Source organism: Euphorbia lathyris, chromosome 5 (assembly GCF_963576675.1).
Source record: "Euphorbia lathyris chromosome 5, ddEupLath1.1, whole genome shotgun sequence".
Lineage (NCBI taxonomy): Eukaryota > Viridiplantae > Streptophyta > Magnoliopsida > Malpighiales > Euphorbiaceae > Euphorbia > Euphorbia lathyris.
Genome location: NC_088914.1, coordinates 60,079,618 through 60,090,412, shown reverse-complemented (window position 1 = coordinate 60,090,412; position 10,795 = coordinate 60,079,618). Strand labels below are relative to the sequence as shown.

Genomic DNA, 10,795 nt, shown 5'->3' with positions numbered 1-10,795 from the left:
CCTAATACCCATTTGACAAATTTCTTAGAAATTTGTGACACTTTTAAAATACCGAATGTGACTGCAGAAGCAATCAATCTTCGCCTTTTTCCTTTTACTTTGAAGGATCGAGCCAAAGAATGGTTAACTTCTATGCCAGCCGCAACATTTGAGACTTGGGAGCAATTAGCCCAAGCATTTTTATCAAAAAAATTTCCTTTAGCAAAAACCGCAAGAGTCATTAAAGAGTTAACATCTTTTTCTCAAAATGAAAATGAAACTCTTTATGAGGCTTGGGAACGTTTTAAAGAACTTCAACGTTTATGCCCACACCACCAATTGCCCGCTGAACTTTTAATGCAAACATTTTATAATGGACTAAATCCTACGACTAGAGGTTCATTGGACGCTATGTCTGGAGGGTTATTCATGAAGAAAACATCTGCCCAAGCAAGAGAACTTTTAGAGGAAATGGCAATCAACAGCAGTATGTGGCCCGCGGAACGTGGACACGTACCATTAGCGAAACCATCATCCTCAAGTACTTCATCAGTTAAAGGTATAGTGAATCTTGATCCAGTAGCGATGTTGCAAGCCCAATTTTCTGCCTTATCGCACAAAATTGATAAGTTTATGGCACCGTGTGATTCTAATGGTAAGCCAATCCAAACGGATGTGGACTACGAAGGTATGAGCGAAATTGAACAGGTAAATTTTGTCCAAGGGCAAAACCAAAATAATAACCCTTATTCCAATACATATAATCCTGGATGGAGAAATCATCCTAACTTTAACTGGAGAGATAACAACAACAATAATGTTAATGCTAATCAAAATCGTACTACTAATTATCAAAATCAATCAAGAGATTCGATTAGCACTTTATCTTCTAAAATCGACAAATTCATTGATGCTATGAGCGGAAAAATAAGTAATCACGACGATGGTTTTAAACGGATCGAGAATAAATTCGATCAGCTTATTAAAAACCAATCATCTAGCATCCATAATTTGGAGATTCAAATTGGACAACTCGCTAAATCAATTCCATCCCGCAAAGAGGGAAGTCTTCCAAGCCATACGGAAGAAAATCCGAAAGAGCATGTTAAGGCTATCACTCTTCGTTCAGGGAAAAATTACTTAGGCCCAGAAATGCTCGGAAATTCGACTTTACCTGGAACTGATTTACCGAAGCCCAAAGAAGATACATTAAAACAAAAAGATGCACCAATTGACTCTAGTACAAAAACTTTTGTACCCAAACCACCTTTTCCACACAAAGTCCGCAATAAGGACTAGATAAACAACTTTTAACATTTTTAGATAAACTTAAGAATTTGCATATTAATTTGACGTTTATGGATGCGATTACACAAATTCCCAATTATGGTAAATTCCTCAAAGATTTAATTTCAAAGAAAATCAGTTGGGAAGGAATTTCATCCATTTCGCTAACTGAAGATTGCAGTTCGATTGTGTCAAGCAATTTGCCCACAAAACTCAAAGATCCCGGATGTTTCACCATTCCGTGTAAATTGGGAGATATTGAATTTCCCAGTTGTCTCTGTGATTTAGGAGCAAGCATTAACTTGATGCCATTATCTATTTTTAATAAGTTAAGCTTAGAAGAAGACATCAAACGTACCAATATGGTTTTGCAATTAGCGGATCAAACCACTAAAAGACCATACGGTATAATTGAGGATGTTTTAGTTAAAGTTGACAAATTTATTTTTCCTACCGATTTCGTTATTTTAGATTTTGCTTATGACGTAAATTGTCTGTTAATCTTTGGTAGACCGTTCATGAACACGGGACGTGCTCTAGTCGATATGTCGGAAGGGAAAGTAGTTTTAAGAATAGAAGATGACAAGATTGAGTTTGATATGAATCAAGCGATGAAATATCCTATGGAGGATTTCGCTTGTATGAAACTTGATTTAATTGAAGAATGTGTAAATGACATTGTTCAAAAAGAAGAAATAATAGAACCTATAATGAGTGAGGAACTAGAAGATAAGGACCCAGAACCTTTGATTCGAGAAGATGGACCAGTTCTGCCTTCAATTATAGTTCCACCTAAATTAGAACTTAAAGAATTACCAAGTCATTTGAGGTACGCTTTCTTAGGCGAAGGCGATTCTCTACCTATTATTATCTCTAACAAATTAACACAAGTCCAAGAAGAGAAATTGAAAGAAGTTGTTAGAAATAGAATAGGAAGTATGGGTTGGCAAATTTCAGACTTAAAAGGTATTAATCCGAGCATTGTAATGCACAGAATTCACTTAGAAGAAGATAAGCCACCTAAAGCGGATAGGCAAAGACGCCTAAATCCGAATATGAAGGAAGTAGTCAAAAATGAGATTACTAAACTTCTGGACAATGGAATCATCTACCCTATCTCGGATAGTGAATGGGTTAGTCCAATCCATTGTGTACCTAAAAAGGGAGGCATAACAGTTGTAAGGAATGAAGAAGGTGAATTAATACCTACACGAACCACCACTGGTTGGAGGGTTTGTATAGATTATAGAAATTTAAATAAAGCAACTAGGAAAGATCATTTTCCTCTTCCTTTCATTGATCAAATGATCGAAAAGATAGCTGGTCATGCTTTCTACTGTTTTCTAGATGGTTACTCCGGATTCTTTCAAATATACATTTACTCGGATGACCAAGATAAAACAACCTTCACATGTCCTTACGGAACATTTGCATATAGAAGAATGCCCTTTGGTCTATGTAACGCACCTGCAACATTTCAACATTGTATGACTGCGATTTTTAATGATTTCATTGAAGATATCATGGAAGTTTTTATGGACGATTTTTCAGTTTATGGAGATTCTTTTGATTCGTGCCTAGAAAACTTGGATAAAGTTTTGTCTAGGTGTGAAGAAAAAAATTTGGTATTAAACTGGGAAAAATGTCATTTCATGGTTGACGAAGGAATTGTTTTAGGTCACAAAATATCTGAAAAAGGATTAGAAGTGGACAGAGCAAAAACTTCAGTAATAGAAAAATTACCCCCTCCAACTACTGTTAAGGGAGTAAGATCATTTTTAGGACATGCCGGTTTTTACAGAAGATTTATTAAGAATTTTTCTGTAATTTCCAAACCACTCACTAATCTACTCATGAAAGATTCCACCTTTGATTTTAATGAAGATTGCGTTAAAGCTTTCGAAACATTAAAAGCAGCTTTAGTCAGTGCACCTATTATTGCTAAACCCGATTGGGATTTACCATTTGAAATTATGTGTGATGCAAGTGATTTAGCTGTCGGATATGTTTTAGGTCAAAGGAATGATAAGAAACTTCATGTCATTTATTATGCAAGTCACACACTTTCCGTGCACAATTAAACTACACCACAACTGAGAAAGAAATGTTAGCTGTAGTTTTTGCATGTGATAAGTTTAGGTCATACTTGTTAGGTTCGAAAGTTATTATTTACACTGATCATGCAGCATTAAGATATTTATTTGCTAAAAAGGATGCAAAACCGCGTCTAATTAGATGGGTTTTATTGTTACAAGAATTTGATATAGAAATAAAAGACAAAAAGGGAGTAGAAAACCTTGTCGCCGATCATCTATCGAGACTTGAAGATGAGAACGGTCCTATAGGTGAAACTATCGGTATACGAGATGATTTCCCTGATGAACATCTCTATCAAATGAAAAGCGTCATGTCACCATGGTATGCAGATATTGCTAATTATCTTGCAGCCAATATTGTTCCGGAAGGATTAAATTTCCAACAAAAGAAGAAATTTTTCTTCGACATTAAACAGTATTTTTGGGAAGATCCTTTTTTGTTCAAAACTTATGGTGACGGGATAATTAGGAGATGCGTTGGTGAAAATGAATTTGAATCCATAATGTCGGAATGCCATTCTAGCTCTTATGGAGGACATAATGGAGCTACCAAAACAGCAGCTAGAATATTTGAATGTGGTTTCTTTTGGCCTACGATGTTTAAAGACGTCCGTTCATTTATTACTCGTTGTGATAAGTGCCAAAGAACAGGAAATCTAGGAAGGAAAGATGAGATGCCCCTCACAACCATATTAGAAGTTGAAGTCTTCGATATGTGGGGAATAGATTTCATGGGACCTTTTCCCCATTCTTTTGGTAAAACTTACATATTAGTTGCCGTTGATTATGTTTCAAAGTGGGTTGAAGCAATTGCAACCCCGACGAGCGATTCTAAAGTTGTCGTTAATTTTCTTGACGATATATTTTGTAGATTTGGTTGTCCAAGAGTCATCGTTAGTGATGGTGGTACTCATTTTATAAACCGAAGTTTTGAAACGCTTATGAAAAAATATGGAGTACGCCATCAACGCCATACCATCCTCAGTCAAATGGTCAGGCGGAGATATCAAATAGAGAACTCAAATGGATTCTAGAGAAAACAGTTTCATCCTCAAGAAAAGATTGGTCTTGTAAACTAAATAATGCGTTATGGGCATACCGTACTACATTTAAAACACCAATAGGAATGACTCCATACCGCTTAGTGTATGGGAAGGCATGTCATTTGCCAGTTGAATTAGAACATAAAGCCTATTGGGCTATTATGGAACTTAACTTTGATTTACGACAAGAAGGTAAGAAACGTTTGCTCGACTTAAATGAGTTAGATGAGTTGCGCCATCTATCTTACGAAAATGCAAAGATTTATAAAGAAAAAGTGAAAAAATGGCACGATGCCAAAATTAAAGTCAAACACTTTAATGTTGGGGATAAAGTGCTGTTATTTAATTCACGACTTCGTTTATTTCCAGGAAAACTTAAGTCCAGATGGATAGGACCATATTTAGTCGTCAAAACATTCGATTATGGTTCTTTAGAACTGGAAGGTCCTAACGGAATTTGTTTCAAAGTTAATGGTAATCGATGTAAAATCTATTACGAAAATATTTCACAAATAGAAATTCCGTTCGTAACAAGATTTTCTGACGTATAAATCACTCAGTTTTTCGATCACAGTTTATTTTGTTTTATTTCTTTTTATATTTCTGTTCATTTTATTTTATTTTATTTTTATTTTATTTTTTTCCAAATGCCAATTTTTGTGATTAGATAACTTTATGTTATGATTTATATGCATAAAATATGTTTATTTCATAATTTTAGATTTGATTTTAGGAATTTAGAGTGAAATTGAAGTCTCAGGCAATTCTCTGTCGAGAATTTAGAATTCTCTGCCGAGAATTCTATTTTTCAGATTTGTCCAAATAGGTTAGATTTTCTCTGAACTTACCGAGAATAATAAATTCTCTACCGTGAATCAGGACATGGCTTACGACGCCTGATTTCCGCAAGGAAATCAGCGTGTCGCGAGCGCGAATTCAGAATTCTCGGTCGCGACATGCATAATTCCTGCACATTTAAGTCTGAAACATACTAACCCTTTCGACGAACCTCTTGACAAACGAAACCTTAAGTTTCTTCGTTTCCGAGAGGTGTAATTTTATAACTTTTCATGATTAAAACAACACCTCTTTTCATCTAAAACTCTTATAAATTAGTCCTAGAGGATTCAAGTTCTGTTACAATTCTTTTCATCTTTATCAGACCTCTGATTTCTTCAAAACACCATTTTTCATTTAGTAACAGAAACTTTGTTTCCTTCAAACCAACACCATGCCTACTAAATACAAACCTTCAAGGCATAATGCTGCCTCAAGCAACAAACGCCCAGACTTATCCAAGCGATATGGGGTGCCCTTTCCTATCTTCAATCACGATGAAGGTAGGCATTATTGGAATCTCCGTTACAAATTCTTCACCGGAATGTTGTATATGGATGAATTTCTTAACAGCCAACTAGGCATTACTGATGACATGAGTCGCTATATGGAACGCCTAGGGTGGACAAAATTCGCCCAAATGCGATTTCCAATAATAGGCGACTGGATACTCGAATTCTTCTGTACCGTGCGTTTCACTAACAAACGCCGAGTACGTCTCAGTTTTCGTCGAGAAGGCGAAATCTTTACTTTCGGTTATCCCGAGTTGCATGCTTGGTTTGGTTTTCCCCCGAGGGATACAATCAAACGTCATCCTGGACGAGACATGACATCCTCGGACATTTGGAGAATGCTCACTGGATTCTGGCGATTCAATTCAAAACTCGCCTATAATCACTCTTTTCGCTCCAACTCCATGTTGTATCTGCACAAATTCCTGTGTCATAGTTTATTCGGTCGCACATTCAGTAGTGTGGTCCGTGACACAGATCTTTATATCCTTGGAGATATATTCCAGGGAAATGCAGTAGATTCTTCAAAGATTCTGATGGAGGGTCTTGTCGCCTCTTCTCGATCCAAGGATAAGAAGATTGGGTTCGGCAATATAATCTGTGGAATAATTCTTAGTACAAAGGGTACCATTGATGTTCCCTGGAGTGATGATGAATTCTTCCCGATAATTGACTATGAATTTCTCGAGCACAAAGTTTAAGCGTGTATAAGTTTAAAGTAACGATTGCGTCCACTCATGGTATGGTCGGTACCTCTTAAGCAAACACAAAGCAATAAAATAAAAATACGTATAAAGTTACGATCAAGACCACCCTTATCTCGGGCGTAACTAAGCAAATAATATATAATATATCTAGTCTAGGTTTGGGAAAGGAAATTTTGTGCTTTGAAATGCCTTGAGACGAAAGACTCAATAACATGCGTGCTTATATCGTCCCGAATGCTTCAATTCAAAATTGAAAATACAAGACGAATGATATATCGTATTTATACTAAGTTAGTTTGATGTTTTGCGTATAAATTTGCCATGCGAAGTAAGTCTTTTTGGCTTAACTAATTCAAAAGGTAATACAGAGATATATGTTTTATTTTCATAAAGAAATTAGTTAGAGAATAAATTCAGAGAAATTTTGCTCGGGACTAGCAAAAGATTAAGTGTGGAGATTTGTTAAGCCCAAAATATACCTAAAATATCATCAATAATTACATCAGTTTTGCTACGAATTTATGCGATTTATAACTGTTTAGAAAGCTTTTACTCTCGAATATGTTTCTTTCTTGTAAGGTACATAAATATTTGGTAAAATCCAAATAGGAACGAAAAGAGCTAAAAAATAGAAGAAAAACCCTACAAAAGGAGTCGAAGACGACCGAAATTAATAACGCCAAATCGAGGACACGAACGAAAGCAGAAGAGCCGAAAAGCGTTCCGTGCCGTGACCACGGCCCCCACATTCACGGTCGCGACACGCGTTCCTCAGTTTCCCCTTCCTTCCATTTGAAGACCAATTGATGCTCCCCCATTCTCGATAGAGAATTTAATATTCTTGGTACGAGCAGGAGTTTGTAGAGGCCTAGTTACACACTTTCGTTTTCGACGAAACGTGATCGTTCGGGTGGATAAAGACGTCCTTTCGCAACGGACACGATCCTTCACAATGGACACGACACTTCAATCAAGACTCTTCAACATCTATAAATAAAGAGTTGATGGAGAGTTGAAGATGTGTAGAAAAAAAAGAGATTAGTATAGAATTTATGCAGAAATTCCGAGTGAAGTGATTCAGAAGTTAGATTTCGATTCTGTAAAAAGTAATATGCTGTACACACATTGTTTATTCAATAATAACAAGTTTAGTAGCATTTAGACATTGTTCCAGTTTAGTTTTCATTTTGGTAGTAGACCGACCCAGTCTCTATTACGAAGATTCAACGAGAAGATTGAGTAGAGGATCCGCCCCGGAGCTTGACAAACTCTAACGAAACCCAAGGAAAGGATTGACAACCTGTTCACTTGCAAGTCGTCGAATGTTTCCATGCTCCATGTTCTCTATAAACTTGTATCAATTTATATTTCATCTAATAAAGTCCGTTCTATTCGATAGATTTTTATGCAGCACTTATGGTAACCAATCCACTAAAGTGACTGCTGGTGTTTTCATTAAAACGTATTTAATCCAAAATCTTTACAAGGAAACTTTGTTGAACACTTAGGCAAATTATTATCTCGAAAGAGTTTTAATTTGATTAAGGGCAACTATCCCGGAAGGGTTTTGTCATGTTCAAAGCCAATTAATTAGAGGTTCTGTCATTTATTTCATCTTTATAATTCGTACAAAGTTTAAAGTTGTTTTCTTTGCTTAATGCAAATAAATACATTTGTTTACTTTTCTAAAAAGTACTAAACGTTGCTATCTTGCAAATTCATTCTTAAATCAGAGTATTTTCTAACGTTTTCATAATCTAATCTAATTCTCATTCTAGCAATTTCAAAACCAAAACCGATTAAACGATTTTCCATATTATAAACCTTAAAGTAAATTTAACCGATTGTAAATAAGTTTTGTTCGAAAAACGTTCCCTGTGGGATCGATATCTTTTATTACTACAAGCGTATACCGTGCACTTGCGGAAATCGCTCAACATTGACACATTAGATAAATCAATCCAATCTCTTATCTCAAGTCGGGTCCCAATCCTAATGAACTCCTTCATCGGATCCATGTAACTGTCTAGATATCCGAATATCTAAAGCTTGTGAGATCAGCTTTCTGTCTCGACAGAAAACACTGTTACATGCAAGTCTCAACAGTAATATGTCAACCCTTATAACATATTACTTGACTTGGGTTTACTTTAAGTTTATTGGTCCATTATAAAGTACAGTCTCACTTCATGCTTGTATGAACACTTTATAACTACTTAAATAAACTTAGGGTTACTTTCTTTATGAAAGATTATTGCCGTTATATATAGTTACATTTTAATGCTATATATCTGATTAAATAAATGATCAAATAAACAATTTATTTATTAATATTAATATCCCAAAACAATTGTCTTTAGGACACTAAACTCCAACAGGAACGATCAACTCTGGATCCTCAAAACCTATCTCCGGATGGGTGAGCTTAACATAAGCCATGATTCATTCGCCATAATAGAAGGCACGACTACCACATAGGATCTCCATGTTCTGCAATGCGGCCTTATGATCTTTGGCATCTTCGGCTATTTTATCCTCTAGCTCGCGGATCTTAGCATCTGTGCTCTTATTAAGAGCAACGGCCGCAGCAACATTGGAACCGGCAATGGGCACTTCAGTCTCCAGAATTTTGATGGTGGCCTTATCGGCAACACCCTGGAGGAGATCTGCCTCCATTGCACACATATGGGCATACGCCTGCCAAAAAAAAAGATCCACAAAGTTAGGATCACTCTTTCATCCAAAAATGGGAAAAATAAGAAACTTACTGCAAGTAGATCCCTCTTTTCCATCTTCGCGTGAGCAGGTCCAGAATACTTGGCACGATTCTCTCGGACCTTCCTATTGGTCCCGTGTAACGTGACAATATTAGTTCCAAGGAGGGGGTTAGGAACTATTTAAAAAATTTGTCACTAAGACTGACTTTTTTTTAGCCTAAGACTTTAACTTAGCCTATTAGCACAGTGGTACTGAGTAAATTCTAGACACAAGCTTAGCCAACAGGTGGCTAAGGCTGCTTCTGTCCTTGACTCAGGAAATAACACTTAAGTCTATTCCTGAACTTAGCTTCTCAGTTCACTCAACTCAGCGTATGTTCTTTTTAGTGTTTTACTAGGCAGTATTTAAGCAAGCAATGTATAAAGGAGTTAAGGGTTAGAAAGATGTTACTCAGCAGACGTATCCTGGTTCGGCCTCTCCGCCTACGTTCAGTCCCTGGAATTCCTTCCGAGCTTTTCAGAATCCTCTACTGAGCTCTTTAAAGGTAGAGCACAAACCTTTTACAATAGCAACTGAGTATACAAGAGTACCTTCCTCTATTCCTCTACTCAATCCTATTTCTACCGCTGAGTACTATAACCGAGTACTCAGCTTCTCCTTTCTATACTTCTAGAAATGATAAGTGTTTTTGTTCTAAACAACAATAGCTAAGAACACTTTAGATGAACTAAGATCACTCTAGACTTTTACACAAAGATTGGAATTGGTGTAAGATTTGCTTTGCTTTTCTACTACAGAACTTCGAATATCAATTTGGTCAGCGTTTCGACTTAATGAAGATCTGCATCGAATGAAGCGTTTGAAAGGCCTATTTATAGTGACACTTGAGGCACCGGTCATTTCAAATTTCGAAATAACCATTGGAAGGAAATGGCTTCCTGTCGCTTTCACTCAGTCTGTGCTCAGCGTCTTCGGCCAATGAAATTCTTGTATCTTCTGTCTTCGGCAGTGCTCAGATGCTTTTCGTCAGGCTGGTCAGAGTGTCTCTACATTTTTGGCAAAGTCTTCCAGACAGCTTCTTGTGTCTTCTGAACTTTACTCAAAGTAGAAATACTTTGTCTCCAAGTTTGTTCAGGTCAGCCGCTGACCTGACTTCCTTGTTGCACAACTCAGCAGCTTCGTCTTGAAGCTTTTGGACGAAGGCTTCTCGATCCTTCTCTTTACTGGGCTTGCGTTTTATTCAGCTTGAGCTGCGTTTTGGTCTGCTCAGGCCGTGTGGCTTTTAGACGTTGACTTGGGCTTGACTTTCTCTTGTGGGCTTTTGGGCCTCACACTTTTAATGTCTTTAATCTTATAATTCAATTTACTCAACATTGAACAAACACATTAGTACAAATAAATCAAAGCATTTAAATTTAATGTGTTAGAATATTTTTATCATGGAGATTTAATTCTACTAAAATAATTTTGTCAAATCAAAATCATGTGAAATGGTGTTTCAACAAACTCCCCCATTTTGATGTTGGAAAAAATATTCAGTAAGGAACTCAATGTTGAGCTCCCCCATGATAGTTGACCTTTTCTAAACTTCTGAAGATTCTCCCCCGTAAGGGTTG

General features: G+C 36.6%; 1 non-coding gene across 1 annotated transcript; it reads right to left on the bottom strand.

The window, feature by feature from the left end:
- Nucleotides 1-213: 213 nt before the first annotated feature.
- Nucleotides 214-320, bottom strand: LOC136231545 (small nucleolar RNA R71). The gene has a single exon (XR_010689918.1). It is a non-coding gene; the product is annotated as a small nucleolar RNA R71 (small nucleolar RNA).
- Nucleotides 321-10,795: the final 10,475 nt, after the last annotated feature.